Source organism: Sinocyclocheilus rhinocerous, unplaced genomic scaffold, assembly GCF_001515625.1.
Source record: "Sinocyclocheilus rhinocerous isolate Xijiao unplaced genomic scaffold, SAMN03320098_v1.1 scaffold2385, whole genome shotgun sequence".
NCBI lineage: Eukaryota > Metazoa > Chordata > Actinopteri > Cypriniformes > Cyprinidae > Sinocyclocheilus > Sinocyclocheilus rhinocerous.
The window spans coordinates 242,856-265,272 of record NW_015667271.1 but is presented as its reverse complement, the minus strand read 5'-3'; the positions used below and the strand labels follow the sequence as shown (position 1 = coordinate 265,272).

Below are 22,417 nucleotides of genomic sequence, written 5' to 3'. Positions count from 1 at the left end.
CTTTATAACACTATAACACACTAGCTTATATAGTTTCCTCATTATCATTAAGCATTATGAGGATGTTTTTAAGAGGAATACAAATTTCATTGATCTTTAAGATAAAAGAGCTTGATGAAATGTGACAAACCAGTCATAAGGGTCAATTTTTCGAAATTGAGATTTGATACATCATCTGAAAGCTGACTAAATAAGCTTTCAATTGATGTATGGTTTGTTAGGATAGGACAATATTTTTCAACTATTTGAAAATCTGGAATCTGAGGGTGCAAAAAAATTTAAATATTGAGAAAATCGCCTTTAAAGTTGTCCAAATGAAGTTCTTAGCAATGCATATTACTAATCAAAAATTAAGTTTTGATATATTTATGGTAGGAAATTTACAAAATATCTTCATGGAACATACATGACCTTTACTTAATATCCTAATGAATTTTGGCATAAAAGAAAAATCGATCATTTTGACCCATACAATGTATTTTTGGCTATTGCTACAAATATACCAGTGCTACTTATGACTGGTTTTGTGGTCCAGGGTCACAAATATGAAAACATATAACGTAACTTTCAGAAGTCCAAGCTTTTTCCAACCTAGTATAAAAATTATGTTTCTCAAAATGTGACACTGATGTTCAGAGGTTTGGGGTCTGCAAGCTTTTGTAATGTTTGTTGAAAAAAATGTCTCTTATGCTTATCAAGGCTTCATTTATTTGATTAAAAAACTGTAAAACAAGTAATATTGTGAAATAGAATTATTATTTAAAATGACTTTATTAAAATTAACTTATTCCTGTGATGACAAAGCAGAATTGAATCATTTTCATCAGCATTCACTATAATACATTCCTTTTTTAGGATTCTTTGTTGAATAGAAAGGTCATAGGAACATATTTATTTGAAGTAGAAATCTTTTGTAACATTATAAATGTCTTTACTATCACATTGTCTGTACTTTAATAAAATAAATTTTTTTTAAATCATGCTGAACCCAAACTTGCATTTGGGTCTTTATTTCTCATAATCATGGCTTCTTATTCCATGTTTGCCTTTTTATATCTCACAATGTGATTTTATTTCTTATTTAAATATTTATCTCACATACCTTACCATCTTTATACATTTAAAGGGGTCATATGATGTTGCTAAAAAGAACATTATTTTGTGTATTTGGTGTAATGAAATGTGTTAATGCGGTTTAAGGTTCAAAAAACACATTATTTTCCAAATACTGTACATTATCTGAATATTTGGGTTGAAATGTTCTGGAACAGTGTTGTAAATACAACACTGTCCACGGATTTCTAGTCGTGTACATTTTTGGAAGGCCAAACAAAGTAGTTCGCTTTCACAACGAAACACAGCGTCACACACGGCGGCCTAAAGTGAGCAGAGGCCGGGGGCTAGAGTGAGGAACGGCCGGAGGGCTAGAGTGAGCAGAGGCGGCGGGCTTGAGAACGGCGCGGCCGGCGGATTCGACATGGTATGACGAAGCAGATATCGTCCTCTTTCGGAAGGCCAAACAAAGTAGTTACGCTTTCACAACGAATCACACAGCGCCTTCACAACATGGCGGCGGCAACAACAATACTACAGCGAGAATAAAAGTTATGCCTTCTTTCTTTGCGTGAACATTTGGGCGGCGTTATGCAAATCTTCCCACATAGTGAGGTAGACATGTGGGGGCGTGTTAGAACGAGCCGTTTTAGGTAGGTGTGGCTGACTCTTAACTTTTATAAAGAATATCTCTTTGGATTTGAGACTTAAGTCTTTGCAACTTTACAGATCTTCTTGCTTGTAACACTCCAAAGAGAAAGGAAAAATTTAAATCGCATCATATGACCCCTTTAAGTAAGAAAGATTGAACTTAGTGCTACAGAAGAAAGAAAAAATGGCAATCTACATACCTTCCACTCAATGTGTGTGGGAAATGCTTTAAAAACACTCTATACTTCTTAAATCCCCCCTCTTCACATTCAAACACACACTACTTCAGATCATTTATTTATTAAGGACAGAAATCCGTTCTCTGCCCAACATGATAACCAGCCCATCCCTGGCACAGACATCCACCTGCCCTCTCTCTCAACTCCTGATGGCATCCCGCCATGGCCAGACACAAACACACCTACATCATTTAATACCATTTGTTATCAATAATTTAAAACTCCATGAACACCATACAGACAAAAATCCAGCAGTGATTTACAGGATATTGATGGTATCCACTTTAAAAGATCTTCTGCCATGTCTGCATGAAGGTGTTGCAGGGTTAGGCCTTGGTCAGTGTAAACTAAAAAGGAGCAGACTCGGCAGGAGCGAAGAGGAAAGGTTTTCAAACACAAAGACATTTTGTTTGGCACCGTACATGAGAAATTAGCTCTCACGTCTGCTTCACATACCTCTGATAGCAGTGTTTTCCTCCTTTCCTCTGCAGCTCTGTTTTTTTCAGGCCGGCATATAATAACATACATTTAGCAGGCCGGCTGAAGCCAGAGACGGAACTGTGAGGCTGGAGCTTTGTCTTGGCCCAGGGATGTAATAAAGCCAGTTGATGAGGTTCCAGTTAACCTTGTTGGTGCACCATTCTATTGTTCTGCTTCTATGTTGATTGTTAATGTTATTAGATGCATGGATTAAATTTCTTCTGGTGTTTTTGAAGATCTGTTAATCATAAAGGCTGGGTTTCCCCAAATCGCTAAGTAGAATGTTAGTAAGTTGTTATTCTCAATTGCACGTTTAAAAGTTAAAATAAAATGTATTTAGCTGGTTTATAAGGAAACAGATTTATTTCCCATTATTCTCTGTAGCAGCACTAGAATGATACAATGCAGTTAGTGCTTCAATTACACACCTGCATGCTCTTCGTTATGTTGCTTTAGTCAGTGCTTCAGTGTATTAAAAAAAACCTAGTCACTGACAGAAATATGGAAAATAGCAAATATTTTTTCCTGACCAAAGTCATTTGAATAAACATCATGCAGCAATTAGCGTACGTCCAAATGACTTTTTCTGATAAAAACTGCTCTTTTTCCATTATTTTTTCATATTCATGTATACACACACCATATAGCTTACAAAAGTTTGGGGTGGGTATTTTTGAAAGTAGTCTCTTGTGCCAGCCAAGTCTGCATTTATTTAATACAGTAAATACAGTAAAAACAGTAATTATTACAGCAATTTAAAATATTCTCTAAGTTTTCTATTTTAATATATTTTAAAATATAATTAATTCCTGTGATGGCAAAGCAAAATTTTTAGTAGCCATTACTCATTCTATTCATTCTAATATGCTGGTGCTCTTTTATTATTATTATTATTATTATTATTATGCTGCTTAATATTTAACTTGTTAAAATTTGAATGTAAGCATATTGCCACGTTTATGTTCTGTGTTTCTGTTCTCCTTGCCTTGACCTAGTTTTCCTGTGTTGCTTGATTAGTTCATTAGTTTCCACCTGTGTTCGTTAATCATCCTATTAGTCCATCGTTTGATTTAGTATTTATAGCCCTGCCTTTCCTCAGTTTCTCTTTGTCCTGTCTCCATCGTGTAAAGAGGTTGTTTTCTCTTACGTTCCCATGAAGATTAATTAAAGACTCTGTTCGTTTGACAATCTGCCTCCTTTGTACTCCTTTGAGCTCCTTTCCCCTGGCAACCCGTGTGTATATATATATATATATATAGATGACAAATATACAGAATACGAATACAGAAAAAAATATTGATATTCTGTTTAGAGTTTTCTTTAACTGGGTTTTCTTTAACTGGGACATCAAGTTAAGTCCAATTATGTCCAGCTGCATCTGATTAACACTTAAGTAATAGCAGAGCAATATCCTGTTGCGTCACTAACATTTATTTTCTGGTAACAGTGAAGACATATCTGGCAATATCTGAGGACAGAAGTGATGCAAACCGCTGCAACGGTTGTACTCGCACGACTAAAATGGATATTTACACTGAGCTTTTGTGTAATTTCTTCCTTCCTTCAGTGAGATTTTCAATAAGCCGTGCCCGTTTATTGACTGTGACTGTGTTTATTTCAATAACCTTTTGAATCACTGAAAATAGAAATCGGTGAGGTGGAAACAGTAGTAGGCGGATAATGAAATTTAATTTGCACAGTCATTTCAGACAAGCATTTTTGCCCACAAGTGGACCAGTGAATTCCTCTGCTTTTTGACATTCTGTATCCATTAAAATAACTTAGACCTGTGAATTGCAGGTGAGAGTTAAAGGGTGGAGACAAGAAAGCCATGACAGAGAAAGAAAAAGAAAGTTACAAAGCAGATAGTCTTTTGATCTGTTGAGCAGAAGAGATGCCACGTGGATGACCTCGTTTCAGGAGGAGGCACGCATAGGACTGAATGTGCGGTGTGTTTATTCTCGTTCTGAAAGGAAACGCTTGTGTGGGTGATACTGGCCTTTTGCGAGGCTCTTGAGAATATAGACACACACACACTCTCACTTTCTGAATGTGTGTGGATATCAGCATGGTGGGCTTTTGTCCACAAATTTGACAATTCTCCCCTATATGTTTGCATTGGAGTACATTTCATCTAAAATAACATTCACATCACAGTGTGGGTCTATTATAAATCTGCTGCATATACATATACATACGACTAGAAGAATGTACAGCAATCCTCAATCACTGATCCTCTTCCTGGAAATGTGTTTATATAAGACTTTCCTCTTCCCTCGTCTCATCTCATATCATGTCGTTTCTCTTCTTGTCTCAAGTTCTCCTCTGCTCTGTCTTTTGTCCTCCTCTCCTGTCTTCATGTCTCTTCTTGACTCATGTTGTCTCTTCTGTTTTGTTTTTTTTTTGCTTTGTTTCATTTTTTGTTTTGTTTCAATTCTTCTGATTTGCTCCTACCAATTCTGCTTTCTGTATTCTCTCATCTCACCTCCTCTCACATATTTTTTTTGACTCATTTCGTCTCTACTTTTTTCTCTTCTCATCTGCTCCTGCCTGCTCTCTTCTCTTTTATCATCTTCTCTCATCTTGTGTCTCCTCATTGTATCTCCCTTTCTCTCCTTATCTGTCTCATCTTGTGTCTCTTCTTGTGTCATTTGACCCGTCATTCATTTGTCTGTTCTGTTTTTCCCCCGTTATTTTCTTTTCTTTTATTGTTGTTTTATTTTCATATTATTTTTTTTGGTTTGACTATTTTCATCTGCTCCTTTCTCTTCTTCTGATTTATGTATCCTTTCATCTTCTCTCATATATATATTTTTTCTCATCCTGTCTCTTCTGACCTTTTGTTTCATTTTTGTTGTTGTTGCTTTGTTTCATTTAGTGTCATTTATTTTTCTGTTTTGTCTCTTATCATCTGCACCTGCCTCTTCTCTTCTCTTCTCTTCTCTTCTCTTCTCTTCTCTTCTCTTCTCTTCTCTTCTCTTCTCACTTTGTATCGCCTCACCTCATGTCTCTTCTGATCTCGTCTTGTCTAGTCTCCTCATGTCTCATCTCTCTCCTGTCTTGTTATTCTTCTCTATATTGAATTGTTAAGGAGGATATCTTGTTAGTGTACGTATGCTAGCATGAGCATGCGTGCTGCACTGGGTTCTTGAGCGCTGAATTGTTTCATGTGTTTCAGTTAAAGCAGTGTTGGCAGGGAAGCGGCATGCTGCAGATTAAAGAGAAATGCATGTCACATCTAATATCTCATGTGATTGTCATGTAAGAAGCTCACCACACACACACACACACACACACACACACTGCACAGTCTTATGTACAGTATGCACAATAGTCTAGAAATAGTTTGGAAAAGACTGTTGTTTCTATGTCTGTGTCGTTTCAAACACACGTTCATTCAGAGGCTAGATTGTTCATTTTCAAAAGAAATGGACCCTCATAGAGCCCTGTGTTGATATTGATTTGTTCACATCTGTTTATTCCAAAAGCGATCACAGCTCTCGCAACACAAATTGATTCTTTGTTTGAGCAAAGAATCAAAGCCTGAAAGTGAAGGATGGTGCCTTTTATCTAAAGCAACAATGCTGAACTGTCATATGACACGATTTAATCTTTTTTTTCCACCACACAACAGCAGTTCCAGGAAACGTCAAGCATTCTCTCACAGGTATCTGCCATAAACTCTCTCTGAGAGACATATAGAAACAATCACTAGCACATCTTATCACATTGTGGTTATTGATGGCAGTAGGGACACAGCCATGCAAGAGAACTGAACCGTCTGAAGAGGCACATGGAGTTTTTTAAACTCTTTGATATCTAAATTGTGAGAACTCTTGTGATATTGTGAGAAACTTTCATGTTTTTCTTGACTTTCATCTTGGTTTTCATGTGACACAAGTATCTTTCATGTCTCACCATCATAAAAAGGCCAGTTTGTGAGAGCCCTTGTTACAAGATGAGTACATCATCTCAAACAAAACAATCACAAGACTTATTTTGTGCATTGCCCTGCGGTGTTGAATGTATGGTGTTAATATTTAAAGGTTTAGTTCACCCAAAAATGAAAATTCTGTCATTGATTGCTCACCCTCATGTTGTTCTAAACCCGTAAGACCTTCATTCATCTTCAGAACACAAATTAATATATTTTTGATGAAATGCGAGAGCTTTCTGGCATTCCATAGACAGCAATGCAACTACCATGTTCAAGGGTATTTCAATTTCACGTTCAGTTTCATCAAAAATATCTTCATTTGTGTTCCGAAGATGATCGATGGTCTTACAGGTTTAGAACGACATGAGGGTGAGTAATTAATGACAGAGTTTTCATTTTTGGGTGAGCTATCCCTTTAAGATGAAGTTATATTATTATAAAACAGATAAATCTTTGCCACTTAAATTTTCAACTGGATGATCAATGTTTGGACAGTTAATATTACATTGTTTGGCAACCATAAACAACAGTTTACTATATTAATACTGGAACTAAATCATATATAGTAGATTAGAGCCAGCATATAACACTTAATCCACAGAAGTTACCACATTACATCTGTACAAGTTTTTTTTAGCTATTTATGGAAATGTATATGTGCAAAAATTTTTTTCTTATTTATGCATTCTATTAATTGTATTTATTAATATTTGTCTCACTGAACCTTTTGTAATCTAATCATCATTTTATGTATTTATAAATACATAATCCTTAGCTGCTCAAAGCTCAAAAAAGGTATATAAAAGATTTAACTTCTTCTGATGAACCCAAAAGAAGATATTTAGAAGAATCTTGGTATCCAAACAGTTGAACAAATGAAGGGTGAGTGAATGATAACAGAATTTTCATTTTTGGGGGAACTTTTAGGTAGGCGTGGCTGACTCTTAACTTTTATAAAGAATATCTCTTTGGATTTGAGACTTTAGTCTTTGCAACTTTACAGATCTTCTTTATGCACCAAGAGCTTGTAACACTCCAAAGAGAAAGGAAAAATTGAAATCGCATCATATGACCCCTTTAAGTCTGCCAAAGCAGAAGATTGTTTGTAGTAAAGTGAACAAGGTTATTGTTAGCACTATTTTAGTGCAGTAAAACTCAAATGTTCCTTAATGTTCAGGAGATGTTCCGTTTGTTCAGTTTTAGACTGTTTTAATCCTGCTCTAAACACCTTCATTTGCACATTTTGCACATCTCATTTTTAACAACATCTTGAATGCCAACTACTGATTCTGTGTTCCATCCTGGTGTGATTCTCCTTGTGACTGTATCCTCATATCATACATCTGAAGTTGACAAAAAAAAGATTTAGGTGTTCAGGAAACCTGTTAAGGCCAGTTCGCACTGCGCAGACAGACACAGACAAACAGCAACAGACACTCTCGCCCCGTTGGCATCTGTTGTCATTGATTGGCAGTTATTTCCAACATGTTGAATTGGCATTTGTCAGATCTTGGAACGTCAGAGAAGTGACTGTTGGCATTGGCTGCATCTGTCGGTGCTGTGTGAATTAGCCTTTAGAAACAATAATAATTTAGTTGCAAAAATAACTGATTCATATACAGTATTTATATTTACTGTAAGATTTTAGGTATTTTCTTTATTCTTTTCTGCATACAACACTGAGTTGAGAGATTGGAGTTCTGTTGCCATTATTTTGCATTACAGGGAATGCTTGAACTGCTTGTGTACCTTGAAGCCTCTTGAAGTGTGGCTAAATGTGTAATTTAAACTATAGCACAAAGTGTGCTTGTTTGTGGATTTCCTTTATTTTTTCCTCTTCACCACACTGCCTAAGGAAGACTTTCTTGAATTCACATTACAAAGGCTTCATCGAAATACATGATTAAGACCATCGCCTGCAGTACTCTGACTAAGACCTCATTATCACTCCTTCCCTATTGATCTTCCTTCTTGTTCCTTCACGTACCCTCAGGTCCTGTGTGTGTGTGTGTGTGTGTACACATTTAATTAAAATACCATGCCAATGCATCAAACCATCTATAATTCTAATGCCTGAAAATGTTCTTTGGATTGAGAAATTTGCGAATCATCTTTCACTGCCTGTGGCTCAGATGCACAGCTGGACTGAAATGTGTGTAGTAAATAATGTTTCATTCTTCATACAGGACCACAGCCTCTTTCATCTTCTTTTGATGGAGAGCACAAAAACAGATTATGATCTTTAGCATCTCCCACAAACTCCTCGTCATGCCAGACGTATTTTGTGGAGTGTCCCATCCATGTCTTTTGAATGCAGCTGTCTGGCAGTGTGCCATCAGCATATCACTGTAGCTGATGCACTTTGGTACATTATTATTATTACAGTAATTGGTGTTTTGTGAATACAGTGGCTATTTTGACATTGGCACGACAGGCAGGATTAATCTCCCACGCTACCTCTCTCTTCGCCTCCCTCGGGTGTCTGTGCTCATCTGCAGACATGAGCAACATCGGCACGTGCCCTCTTCCTTTTCCTCCCTCCACCTTCTTCCCTTTCTGTTTCTTCTTCTTAAGTTTGACTTTTTCTTTCGCTTTTTTCCTCGTACCCACTTTCTGTGTCTTAATTTCTGATCCTCTTTTTCCTTCTTCTTCTAGATCTAAACTTTTTTTTATCTCCAGTTTTCTTTATTCCCTCTCTAATTCCCTAGTCCTCATTTCTAACTTCATTTCCCATTTCCTTTCTCTGCTGTCCTTTTTCTTCTTTTTTTCTATTTCTTTCCATTTTCTTTCATTTCTCTTATTCCCTATTCTTTTTACTCTTTTCCTTTTTTCCTTCTCGCTATTTGTTGAGTGAAAGTGAATGCACTGTAAAAAAAAATATATTTTTTTAAAGTTGTAAAAACGAAGATTAATGGAGTACATTTTAGGCAACACTATAATTAGGTTCCATTAGTTAACGTTGGTTAAGATGTTAACTAACAATGAGCAAAAGCCTGTGTATGCCTATTTATTATCCTTTGTTGACATTAGTTTAAAAAAATACAACTGTTAATTTTTAGTTAATGTCCATTAAATAATATTAATCATGTAACTTTTTTAAATATTGATTCGTTTTTTAAATAATGTATAGTAATTACCATTCATTAAGATTTTTCATTAATGAAAAACTAAATGGAACCTTATTGTAAAATGTTACCTTGTTTTACAAGAAAATACTATGTAAGTTTTTCTATTTTAAAATTTCACATTGTAAAACATACTCCAATAATGTTTGTTTTAACTTTATATGCTTTACAGTATATATTACTTTGAAATGTATATGTGTATAAAAGAATATTCATGATATTTGAAGGCCATTTTTAATGCAGCATCGCACATTTTAAAAATCTAACTTGAACCACTGGCAACTTTGATACATTTTGATTTATTTTGGCATAAAAATGTACATAGGTGCAAGAAAATAAAGACAAATGTACAAGAAAAAAACGAAGCAGGAAAAAATACATCTGTCATTTTTCTTGCACAAATACAATTTTTTATTTATTTATTTATTTTTTGCACGTTAACTTTTCTCTTGACCGTTCAGTTTTTCTATAAGCTAGATGAGCTAGAAGCGGCACATTCGGTCTAAGTTAGTTGTTTGTAAACTTGGAGCACTTGGCTGTCTAATCTGTAGGCTAGCACATTGCAGTCCACTCCTTTCCCATATTAACAACTCGAGCAGCCTCTTGTAGTTCCCTCTGAGCTCCTCTCTTTATGTCTATGAGCTCTTTCTTTTGCTGTTGCCAGAGGGGGGCGAGCATTGACACTTTATCAATATAATCTCTTCTGAGCTCCTTGGGTGGACCTTCAAAACTGGAATCTTCCACAGAAGGGATTAGTCCAAAATGTGCCATCAAGGGAAGTTCCTAAGGTTCATCTTGCCTGAATGGGATGACCACTGACACCTGAAAGATTGTGTATTTTTAATTAGCTTTTGTCAAATGTGACTTTGCCTCAGATGCAATCAACTCTGAGTCTGTACAGGTGTGAACCAAATGATCCAAACTATTCAAAAACAGGGACAGTGTTCCTCAAGAAGTTACTATACTTATGTATTCAAAGAAATGTAACATATTGCCGAACCACCCAACTACTACTTAACCAAATACAGGAACATTAAACAAAATTTAGGATTGTGAAATGGGATGCCACCGGAGGGCTCACTGGGCTGCTCTGATTAACTCCAGTGCTGAGGCTCAATGGTCATCAACCCAAAGACATGGGGATGTGACGCATCTCCTTTAAACTTCTTCCTGCAGGACCCTCAAAATGGGAATCGTCCACTGTGTGTTCATGGTTTTCTAATGCAGGATGTTTATTCACTTTGTGGTCCTTCTTTCCCTTTAGCATTACCTGACACTCAATTATAGCAGAACGAAGAGAAAAGTTCTGGTTCTTTGTCTTGCAGTCAGCTGATTTTTGGGGTCCATGGCTAGAGCTCCTGAGACATTTCCTCTCGCATCTCTTCTCACTATCCAAGTCCCGTGGTCTTTCAGAGCTTAGTGGCATTTATCCCAAGCTTGAAGTAGTATTTGGTGTTCACTGAGAGGCTCTGGCGCAGTAAAGCACTTTGAGAGTGAGATTCTGCCTGTGATGGAGCATCATTCTTCACGATTTTATGATCCATTTTTTGAAGAATGAAAGATTTCAATTTTGAAAACTGAGGGAGCTATCCAAAACACCAATCACACTTACTGTTTTCTTCACGCCACAATTCTACTTTGTCCTGCAAAGCAGTAATACTGGATTGAAATTCCTGAATTCTATGATGTAATAGAGCTGCTACTCAGTGTTTGACTACTGCTAATGGACAGACAATCCCAATACAAGAAATAAATAACCAAATACTCTCAATAAACTCTTCATTCTACAATAAATTTGAATGACTTTTTGCAGTGTATTATGAGTAGGGATGTAACGATTCACTCAACTCACGATTCGATTCGATTCACAATTTTTTATTTTTTTTGTACAAAATGAGATTTAAGAGAAATTATAAACAAAATGTGTCCTTTTATAATTGCTTGAACAAAATGCTGCACATTTCTTTGTGAAATTGAAATAACACTATAATAATACTAATATAGCACTTGCATATTATTACCCTTTTGTTGGTTTGATTGCTTCTATTGTCCTCATTTGTAAGTTGCTTTGGATAAAAGCGTCTGCAAAATAACAAAATGTAAACATAATGTAAATGTAAATAACAAAACCAAATTGAAATTTTAAAACAAACCCCAAATCAAAAAATAAGTAACACAAATAAAAGAAATCTCTTCATATAAACAAAATAAGGCTTTGTCTGTGCTTTTTCCATTTAAAATGAGAGGCAACCACTACATTTTAATCATGATCCAAACAAAGATGCTGCATACATGCAACATGAGCAGTTTTTAATCTAAATTAGATTGTATAATTTCGAAATTTGAAGCAAAAACAGAATGGTTTGACTTCAGTTTTGTGAAACTATAAATTAAATATCTGCATGAAACAGCAGAGCTGAATGAGACACAAATTCACTCTCTGCCAGCAGGTGGCGCTTAAAGCGTTTCCTGGTTTCCGCTGTAAACAAAGCAGCGCTGCACTTATGAACTTTAATATGCATTATACAGAGGCAAGATGAAAAGAAAAAAATACCATCTATACTTTTCAAAAGACAGCAAGTTCCCTCAGACATACATTCATATAAACTCCTACCCCTAAATGAATCGCGGTTTGTTTAGCATCTCAACTGATTTGAATCGTCACATATTTGAATCGATTTTCAACCGACTCACAGTTAATCATTATATCCCTAATTATGAGTCTTATGACCAATGTATGGAACCTCAGAAAGTATGGTATGTATGGTAACTCAGAAAGTGTTAATGTTCACAAAAACATTGGAAAAGTAAAGAGAGATGATAGTAGAAACATTAAGAAACAGAATCGAGCAAGATGCTGACATCTACTTGAGGTATAGAGTGAGAGGGAAGGATATTTCCACCTGTTACTACAACACTGTACGTCCCGAGTGAAGATATTGAGACAGTCATCTGGAAAAACATGATCAAGCAGGTGACCCTCACCTTGTTTTAGCTCTGGATGTAGGCTGTTAAAAGCACAGCACTCTTGGTGAGGGGAATGCGGTAGAGTAAATGTTTGTTTTCTTTAAGTATGGGTTAGAGAACAGGATAAATGTGTTAGAGAAAGTCTGAAATGAGAGGTGAGACCTTTTTCCATTTTGTGCAGTCCATGAGGAGCTTCTCAAACATCCTGGATCAGCACTACACATTTGTATATAAGCACACGTCTTTTATCGCACACACAGACATAAACATGAGGATGGAGAGAGAGACTTTTACTTAAAGTGATGCATTTACAAACTGTGCTGTCACTTCCATGCTTTAATACAAACACATATGAACACTGCACAGACACTCTCTATACTTTTTTTTCCAGGTTTGCAGGTCATCTCCAAAAGGTATTGTGTGGATGTCTTGAGCTTCTTTTAACACAAATCATATATACACACATATACATTTATTAATACTTCTCTTTGATTAATACTCAATAAGCAACTCTGTTATAAAACAATACAATTTTCAAGGAAACAGAGTTTTATCCGGCACAACAAAATGTCACTCTGGTACTGTATATTTGCTGGACTCCATTACTCCATTACTATTTTTTTTAACTGATGTAGTTAATCAATGTTAACAAATGGAACCTTACTGTAAAGTGTTTCCATGTTTTACAAGAAAATACTATTTAAAATTTTCTATTTTAAAATTTCACAATGTAAAACATACTCCTATAATGTCTGTTTTCTTTACAACTTTTAAAATATATATGTTTTACAGGCCCCTTCCAATACAGCATTGTGTATTTTAAAAACCTAACTTGAACGACTGGCCTACATTTTTATTTATTTCAGAAATAAGCAGTTGCATACTTTTTTTTTTGCACATATGCACATTTATGGCATTAAAAATGTACATAAGTGCAAGAAAATAAAGACAAATGTGCAAGAAAAAATTGATGTAGGTACATTTCTCTTTTTTTCTTGCACATATTTATATTGTTTTCTTGCCTTTTTTTGTACATTAATTTTTATCCTGCACCTGTCAGGGTTGCTACTGCGTTGGAGCGAGGAACGTAGGAGAATTACAATAATAACAGTTTATTTAATCCAAACTACGGGGAACACAGGACAGGCAGGAACACACACGTAGCACATGGAGTTGACGTTAAACACTGGACAGGAAACAAGGGGCAGAACACACTTTAAATACTGAACTAAACGAGGGAATTAATGAGACACACCTGAGATCAATCAAATACAATTGGAACAAGAACAGGAAAATAACCAAATATGGGCATGTCACACATGAGGGGAAAACTAGGTCAGTGGGAGCACATGGGGAGCAAAAACACACACAGACAGTCCATATTCCTGACAGCACCACAAAATGTCACTCTGGTGCTGTATTTTTGCTGAAATCCTTTACTTTACCAATAGCTACATTTTTTATGTTATTTATTTTTTTATGTATTCAGTTTCTGGAGCCATAAAAATGGGATGCAGAACTGCAGTTTAAAACTGAATTCAGTAAATATTCAAATGATAGAATTTAAATGAATAGAAATTACTTAAATAAGTATCATTTTAACTAGAAAAGGCACGTTTGTCAAGACAGACTTTAAAGGTTAGTGAGATAAAGCTTTGTTTGAAACTTTTATAAGCCTGACACACATAGACAGAAAGATAAAGAGACAAATAAATACATTTGAATGTACTGTAATTTATGTATATTTCATCATATTAAACCAGCATGGAAGAATACTACATTTCCCAGAATGCATGATATATAAAATACATGATAATATCTAAAGAGTCCTGAGGCTTTGATGGAAACCTCCAAACTGTGTCGAGAATGTCACTAAATCAACGTTTCAAAAATCATTACAGTGACATTAACCTTATGTGACCGCTCCGGATAAGAGCGTCATTCGCCTAAGGCCTTGGACTTCCTCTGGTAAGGAAGCTGTGGGTTATCCGTTTGTGGAAGCTCAAATGACAGGCTTCGGATGGCCTCCAGTGTTCCCTAATTACATTAACTTGCTCCCTGAACTGTCCCACGGTGTCGTCTCAGTCCAGCTCTTAGCTAAAGATGCTCGTCAGTGGTTGTGTGTTGCCATCTTCACACATGGCTAGACAAGATACTTTATTTATTGTACAAGGTTCTGTTTGTTCAGGGCTTAGCTAGCTAGCGGATGGCAGGAGGTAATGCCATGCTGCGGCATGCTAATTACCGCTAAACACGGTAAACCCAACACCCTGGACAGAGGATGCGTCACAGCATGGCACTAAGCCTAAACCCTTCGCTTCTCTGTATCTCTCCCTCTTCTTGTCTTCTCTTCTCTATTCATTCAGCACAAGCTCGCTGGGGATTTCACACTTTATCACCTCGTCTAACGTACCGCAGAGCACTGGAAATCGCCGTCTGCAGTTGAGTGATCCCGTAGTAATGAGATTTGAGGTACATCAAAGTACCGTGCCTTTGAGGGAGGAAAACAGATCAGAAAAATAGGACTGAAATGCAAATCCTTCACAAAGATGACCATGAGTTTTCTACCTCGAGAACACAATATGAAAGTGGTGAATGAGACAGACAGCGAGAAGCTCGTAAGTAGCATCTTTTGTGAATGAGCCTTTAAGAACATAAGTTTGCTCATTGAATTCTGATATAGAAACAGAGAGAGGGGAAGGAGGAGGAGAGAGAGATGTGCAGCAAACAGAGTTGTTGTGAAACGGGTAGAAAAATGGGTCAGAAGCAAAGCTGTGAAATATCGCTCGGAGGAAATGAGCGATAGAGTCACTGTGCTTGAAACCAATCGCTTGCCTCATTCTGAAACATATACACGTGCAGCACCCACCACGTTTACATATGTTTTCAGATCAAAGCAACGTCTTTATGTTTCCATATGGATAGGGCAGCTGTGTGAATGAAGATATGATTAGAAATTGAGGAAGGAACATGATTAAAAAGCCAGCTAGAATGATTTATTTATAGTTATGATGACTTGATCAGAATGCAAGTCAGGTAGACAACAATACAGAAGCTCACATTTGTTTTGATTTTGGAATGTAAATACATAATGTAGTGAATGTTACGGGTAGGTTTCACTTTTAAAATGCGAATGAAACAGTTTTATTTACAAGTGACTCTGAGAGAGCGTTTGAAGACATGTTTGCTCACAACCAGTCTAGAATGATTTCAGCGTCCATGGCTGGATGAATCTATAAGTGAATATGTACAGTCAACCAGTCATTACTGCAAATAGAACCCCAAGAAGTAGCTGTTTGTAATGCCTGTTCAAAAACATATCACATTACAGACATATGTATGTTGTTCTTTTGCTGAAGTTTTTTTTGTAATGCCTGTGCTACCATTCACAAGTTTGTGGTTGGTAACATTTTTAAATTTTTTTTTGAAAGAGGCTCACCAAGGCTGCAATTATTTATTCAAAAATACATTTAAACAGGTATTTTATTAAATACTATTGTAATTTTAAATACATGTTTTTATTTGAATATATTTTAAAATGTAATCAAATTCTGTGATGGCAAAGCTGAATTTTCAGGAGCCATTACTCCAGTCTTAAGTGTCACATGATTCTTCAGAAATCATTCTAATATACTGATTTGATGCTCAAGAAACATTTCTGATCATATCAATGTTGAAAACAGTTGTGATGCTTAATATTCTGTGGAAAATGTGAATTTCATGATTCTTTGATAATTAGAAAGTTCAAAAGAACAGCATTTGTTAGAAATCTTTTGTAACATTGAAAATGTCTTAACCATCACTTTTAACTAATGATGCATTTTATAGCAATAATACATCCTTGCTTGAATTAAAAAAGTGTTATTTCTTTTGAATAATAATAATAAAAACATATCTAACACTGACATTAATTACACAGGATTGCTGATTACATTTAGCAACTTACAGAGAGTATACTTGTCAGAAACCGTGTCTCATTATTGTCTTAAGCTGGCAACACACTAGACGATTTTCAAATCTTAACTGATTTTAAAACCATGGGAGACCACGGACAGTTTCAACCGATATTTAGCGTTATAATCCCCTGAATGCGCACACTAAATGATTCGGCCAGACCGAGAGACCACACACTTGTGGATTGTAGGGACGATTTCACAGTGACACGTGATCTCACGGAGACTCGCAAGATCAACCAAGACTAGAGAAGAAAAACAAATGGAAGACAATCGACGTTGTCAGCTGACTCTCCTGGCGCGCATTCTGCATTCACAGTGAAAAACAAAGTATAAAAAGAATATGGGTGATGTATTCTGCTTTCGTGGCATTTTTGTGGCTGCCAAGTTTCAGCTATAGAATCACGCAACATCCGGTAAGTGACGCTTGCTCGCTTTCATTGGCTATCGCAGGTATCACGTCAGAGGCAGCCCGATCAAGAGTCGTAAATATCAAAGATAGTTCGAAATTTACGATTTGAGTTCGGGGACGCTCCGTCTCAATCGGGAGCAGTTAAATAATCGTAATGACACCACACAATAGATGATTTTTTTTGGACAAAAAAAATCTCTTGCGACAAGCCGCGAATCTGGCCACACCCCCAACCCCCCAACCTAGTTTCTGTCTCCCCTTTGATTTTGTCATTTGATTCAACTGTGTCTCATTAATTATCCTCATGTGTCTCCCTATTTAAGTTCTAGTCCTGTGTTCCCTTGTCCGGTATTGTATACGTCTGTGGTTTACGTGTCACCTGCCTACCTGTGGATTTACCTTCATGTGGATTAAATAAAGACTATCTGCCTTCATCATCTTCTGCATGTTTATTAGACACCGTAGCGTAACAATACTAGCCTATCAGATAATGGTATGCTAAGCTAGCATGCTAATTGTATAGTGGTATGCTAACTGGTTAGCCTGCATGCAAACAAAGAATGAGAAAATGTATGTTTACCCTAACAGCTTTTGGTCATGTAATATGATGTGTGACATGATTTAAATTACAATAATTGTCATATTTACATAGTTAAAATAACATACATTAAAAAGTTGTGTTTTAGTAGCCTATTTCTAATCAGGTGCTGAATCTGGTTCCTATTAAAATTTTTGTTTTGTCACATGCATACACCAAATGAGTAAAAAAAAAAATGGATGTAAAATACTAATGCGAGATTCTTTTTTTATTATTATGTAAGAAGAAAACGACTTAGAAAGTTTTGTTGACTGTCAATCATATGCAAATAATCACAGAACAACACATTTGACCAATAATAATCGACTTCTTCAGAGGGCTGTGTAACAAAATGAATATTTGGATATTTCATTTATTTCACAATAAAAAATGAGTATTTCACTTACAGCACTGAGGCATATAAGAAGCCAATAGAGTTTAGTGGCATACATAACAGAAAATATACGAACTCTGAAAAATCTGTGATGCGTTCAGAACAGTAATTCATACCCTGATCTATGAGCTGGAAAGTGTGTGTAATGGAGCACTCTGTTATCTGCAGTGGGCCCGTGGATTGATTTGTTTTAGGAGAATGGACAGTCATCCAGCTGGAGAAGAGCCAGTGTGTACTGCTGAGGACTGACATCTCAGGTGTCACTACAGGGCCGTTACCCCTCCTGGACGTCCCTCAACCGCCTGGTATCACACAGCCGATTCAATCCCAGGGCTCAATGTATGTCAGAGGGATAACTGGGATAACCTCCAAATGACAACCTACTGTGAGAAAAGCATGGCTCTGTTTCAATTTCCAGAGAAGCCCAGAGCATATAATGAGACGAGCACTAAATGAGCCTTTGAGGAAAGTGCTATTGATGCATTATGGTAATGCATTTTTCTTCTGGTCTTCACAATTTGTTTTTATAGAGAAGTTCAGAGACTCTTGCAGTGAAGGACAGTGCTAGTCTTTGCAGATTTAGAGGAGCCACAGAAAGAGTTTGAAAAAAAAAAAATGCTTCATGACCTTGTCTGAGACATCACTTTCCACCAGTGCTATTTTCGTCTTTAGCGTACCTTCACTTTTTCTTGCGTACTGGCACTTCTCATGTTGCCGGTACTTTGCCACTCTGAGTCAAAGCGTCATTGTATGGATGATATATAGTAATGACATCACACTACAGGGAGGGGGCACTAAGTGAATTACCTGATTTACATATCATCTCGACAAATCACGTGAATAATACAAGCCGTCTATCGGAAGTTCTCTTTTCTAATTAGACAGTTATTACTACGTTAGCCTGGCTTCAGAAGGGGACCAAAATTACACGTGAATCAGATCTTCACCCAGATAAAGTAAACACTGTCTGTAAGCAAATCAGTGCCTGCGGTTCTAACGAGCAGTCTGCTGTTAGAGCAGCAGCACAAGCACCCGCGGCAGCTGCAGTTAACGTTACCACTGCTATTACCTTAGACGGTGATGTTAAAGGGGTCATATGATGCTATTTTAAAGATCATTATTTTGTGTATTTGGTATAACAGAATATGTTGACATGCTTTAATGTTCAAAAAACACATTATTTTTCAAATACTGTACATTATTGTAGGTCCTCTATGCCCCGCCTCTCTCAAACACGTCGTTTTCAACAAAGCCCCCTCCTTTGACAAGCGCAGTCTGCTCTGATTAGCCAGCTGACTGACGTGCTATGATTTCTGACTGGCAGTTCACTCTCCTGTGATATGAGCCTGTTCCCCTCACACACACACACACCGCGCGCGTTACTCTGCGCTGCGCAAAACTCCGCATTTGAACAGTCAATAGCAAATACTTAAACTAATAACAAAACATACTTACAGTCGCTGATTCAGAAGCGCCAGATTGTCATAGCAAAGTCGGAATTGACCTTTTTTTTTATTTTTTATTTTTTTAAGAAATAGCCTTTGTGCACAGCCAGCCTTGTACTCTTCTAGGTTCAAAAAACTGTCGTCCATAAAATGCGTTGCACAAATTCGAACATCTGGGTTGTGATTTCCACATCGTGACTTAGACATGTGGTGGCGTGTTAGAACGAGCCGTTTTAGGTAGGTGTGGCTGACTCTTAACTTTTATAAAGAATATCTCTTTGGATTTTAGACTTTAGTCTTTGCAACTTTACAGATCTTCTTTATGCACCAAGAGCTTGTAACACTTCAAAGAGAAAGGAAAAATTTAAATCGCATCATATGACCCCTTTAACAATAACGTCATGAGTGGCCAGACTGTTGGTCAAGGGATCAAATTATGTATTTTTGCACCCAGAATGACTGGCTAATTTTCAAAGACCAAATGCTTGGCTGCAAAATATGTAGTAACATTCCATCACTCGCTGTCCAGAAAGAGCAGGGAGTGAGGCTGTCAAATGAGTGGAGAGAGTGTTTAATCAGTGCTTTTGGAACGGACAAGGCTAAACAGCAACAATCGCTGCGCAAGAAATTAAAGGAAGACAGAGATTCGAATCCCACTCAAAAGCAACAGAGATTGTAAATGCGGCATCCCACGATGAAATGAACAGGCAATTGCAAGCCATGCGCAGGGCTGAACACGATACAACTTGCAGAGTGTTCCGAACAGCCTACAAAATAGGTAAACATGGGCGTCCATTCGCAGATATGCAAACTGATGTGATTTTGCAAGAGTTGAATGGCCTGAACATGGGCCAAGTTTTGCACTATTTGCACAAGACGTGTGCTAATATCATCGACCATATCGCAACAGAGATTGAAAAAAGATGGACGGTGACATAATTGCACACAGACGAAAATTATGAGTGTTGATTGACGAATCCACCACAATCAGTGGCAAGTCTATGTTGGTTGTCTGTTTAAGATCAGCTGTTGCTGATGCAGAAGAACCAGACACATTTTTTTACCTGCTGGAGTTGGATGGGACCACAGCAGATGTTATCACAGAGACATTGCTGTCATGCCTTCACAAATATGGATTTGATGACCACTTTTTGGGTAAGTGTTTTTTGGCCTTTGTTTGTGATGGAGCATCAGTTATGCTTGGCAGGAAAGGGGTTGCTAGACAACTTCGTGCCAGATTCCCAGACTTGTTTGTATGGCACTGTTTAAATCATCGTCTAGAATTGGCAGTTGGGGATGTTCTCAAGGAAGTCAGTGGACTTAATCATTTTAAGATTTTCATTGATAAGCTGTACACTTTATATCACGTCTCACCCAAAAACAAAAGGGAATTGGATCAATATGCACGGAGTGTTGGGCAGCGTCTTCTCATCATTGGCCGTGTCTTGTCAATTCGCTGAGTGGCTTCAAGCGAGAGGACAGTCAAAGCTGTTTGAGAGAACTAAACAGAATAGAGAACTACAGAGTGCTTCAGACTCCCTTTTCCAATGCTGCTAGTGATGTAACCAGGGATTCTACAGAAAGAGCAAAATACAAGGGACTCCATGATGTTCTCACCACTGTGTCCTTTGTGTTTAATCTGGGATTTATGTATGATGCCCTAACAGAACTCAGTGATTTCTCAAGGATGCTCCAAAAAAGAGACACTACTCTGCCTGAAGCAGAGAAGCTGCTGTTTTGACAGGTACGAGTGTTTGAGTCCATGGTTTCAACACCTGGCCCCCACACGCAAACTGTTCTTCAAGCTGAAATTAAGAAATCTTTCCAGAATGTACCCCTGCATGATAATCAAAAGATTGTGAGGATCAATGCAGGACAATTCTTTCGCAGCATGGCCGAAAACATGAAATCCAGGACAGCTACAACAACTTCCTCTCATGTCAGTACACACGAAAGTTTATCTCATAGAGGTGAAAGCAAACTGATGACAGACTTAAAGGTTCTTCAGCTGGACACTTGGCCTGAGGGAAATCTGGACATACAGCATGGTGAAACATCTTTTGATTTTTATAAAATTTTGAGCAGAATTTTTTTTTTTTTTTAAGAATAAAATTCAATGTTTATGTTGTTTATGCTACCTTTTGTTTTATCCTCTGTCTTTTAGTAATGAGTATGTGTCAGTGCAATTGATTACAAGTGAAATAATTTACCATTTAATGTGATATTTTCACAAAATTCATCCCCAGACTGCTAAGTAATCTTCTCCCTCTGCCTCTGTCTCTTATAGCCTCTGCCTCACTAAGCCAAGGAGATGTGTTGATGAAACAGCTACCTGTGGCCATTCAGTTCAACCCCACAACATGATGGTGCCATTTCTGTTAGTATGAACACCTACTCATTATGAATAACAATGTTTGTCTTACCAGAAATGTCTAGTGCCTGCTGAATTTATGCTACCATCAAATATTAAATCAGATAATGCAACTTGTCTACTGTTTCTTTAGGAAAACCAATTACTGAATTCAATGCCACTTGTCACTACCAAGGCCGCATTAACCATTGGGCTAGGAAGGGCTGAAGCCCCGGGGCCCGAGCAAGAAGGGGGCCCATGATTGGCTGAGGAGTAGATTGACGGACATCGGTAGCGCCGATCGCCAAAGCTCCACCACGCCCCTCACTTTGTAGCGCTATTATTTAGTGAAGTTTTTCCGTAAATTCCATGCATATCATCAGAGATTAAAACGTCACATTTGAATTTGGTTTTGAACGACCTGTGCACCTATCTCCTATCAGGTAATCGCTGCGTGTAATATCTGTATTCACCTCTCTTCACTTCGTTCTGGTATAATCTAGAAATGGTCATGCAAAGAACAATCTTCGATAAGTAAAAATGTCAACTATTTAAAAAAAAAAAAATAGTGAGAGAGGGGAAAACATGAGTTAGTCACTAAAATCCACAGTTTATTTTACTAAAACTGATGATGGAGTGGGAGTTGTGGAACAGCAAATGGACCGGACATATGGAGCAGTTAAAAACAGTGTCATCGTCCCCACAGATTTAAAGTTAGTTTAATTATTATCTTGATGGATGTATATTGCTTTTTGTGTTTGAACAAACTCTATAGGCTTAGTAGGCTATATTCGCTTATGGGTTGAGAAATTCCTTTTGCGCGTCATGATGTAA

The 22,417-nt window shown here is 37.1% G+C and overlaps 1 long non-coding RNA gene across 1 annotated transcript; it reads left to right on the top strand.

Moving 5' to 3' along the window:
• The first annotated feature begins 14,826 nt into the window (after positions 1–14,826).
• On the top strand, positions 14,827–22,051 carry LOC107733458 (uncharacterized). Its single transcript, XR_001638995.1, has 3 exons — positions 14,827–15,070; positions 21,521–21,610; positions 21,738–22,051. It is a non-coding gene; the product is annotated as an uncharacterized LOC107733458 (long non-coding RNA).
• The last annotated feature ends 366 nt before the right edge of the window (positions 22,052–22,417 follow it).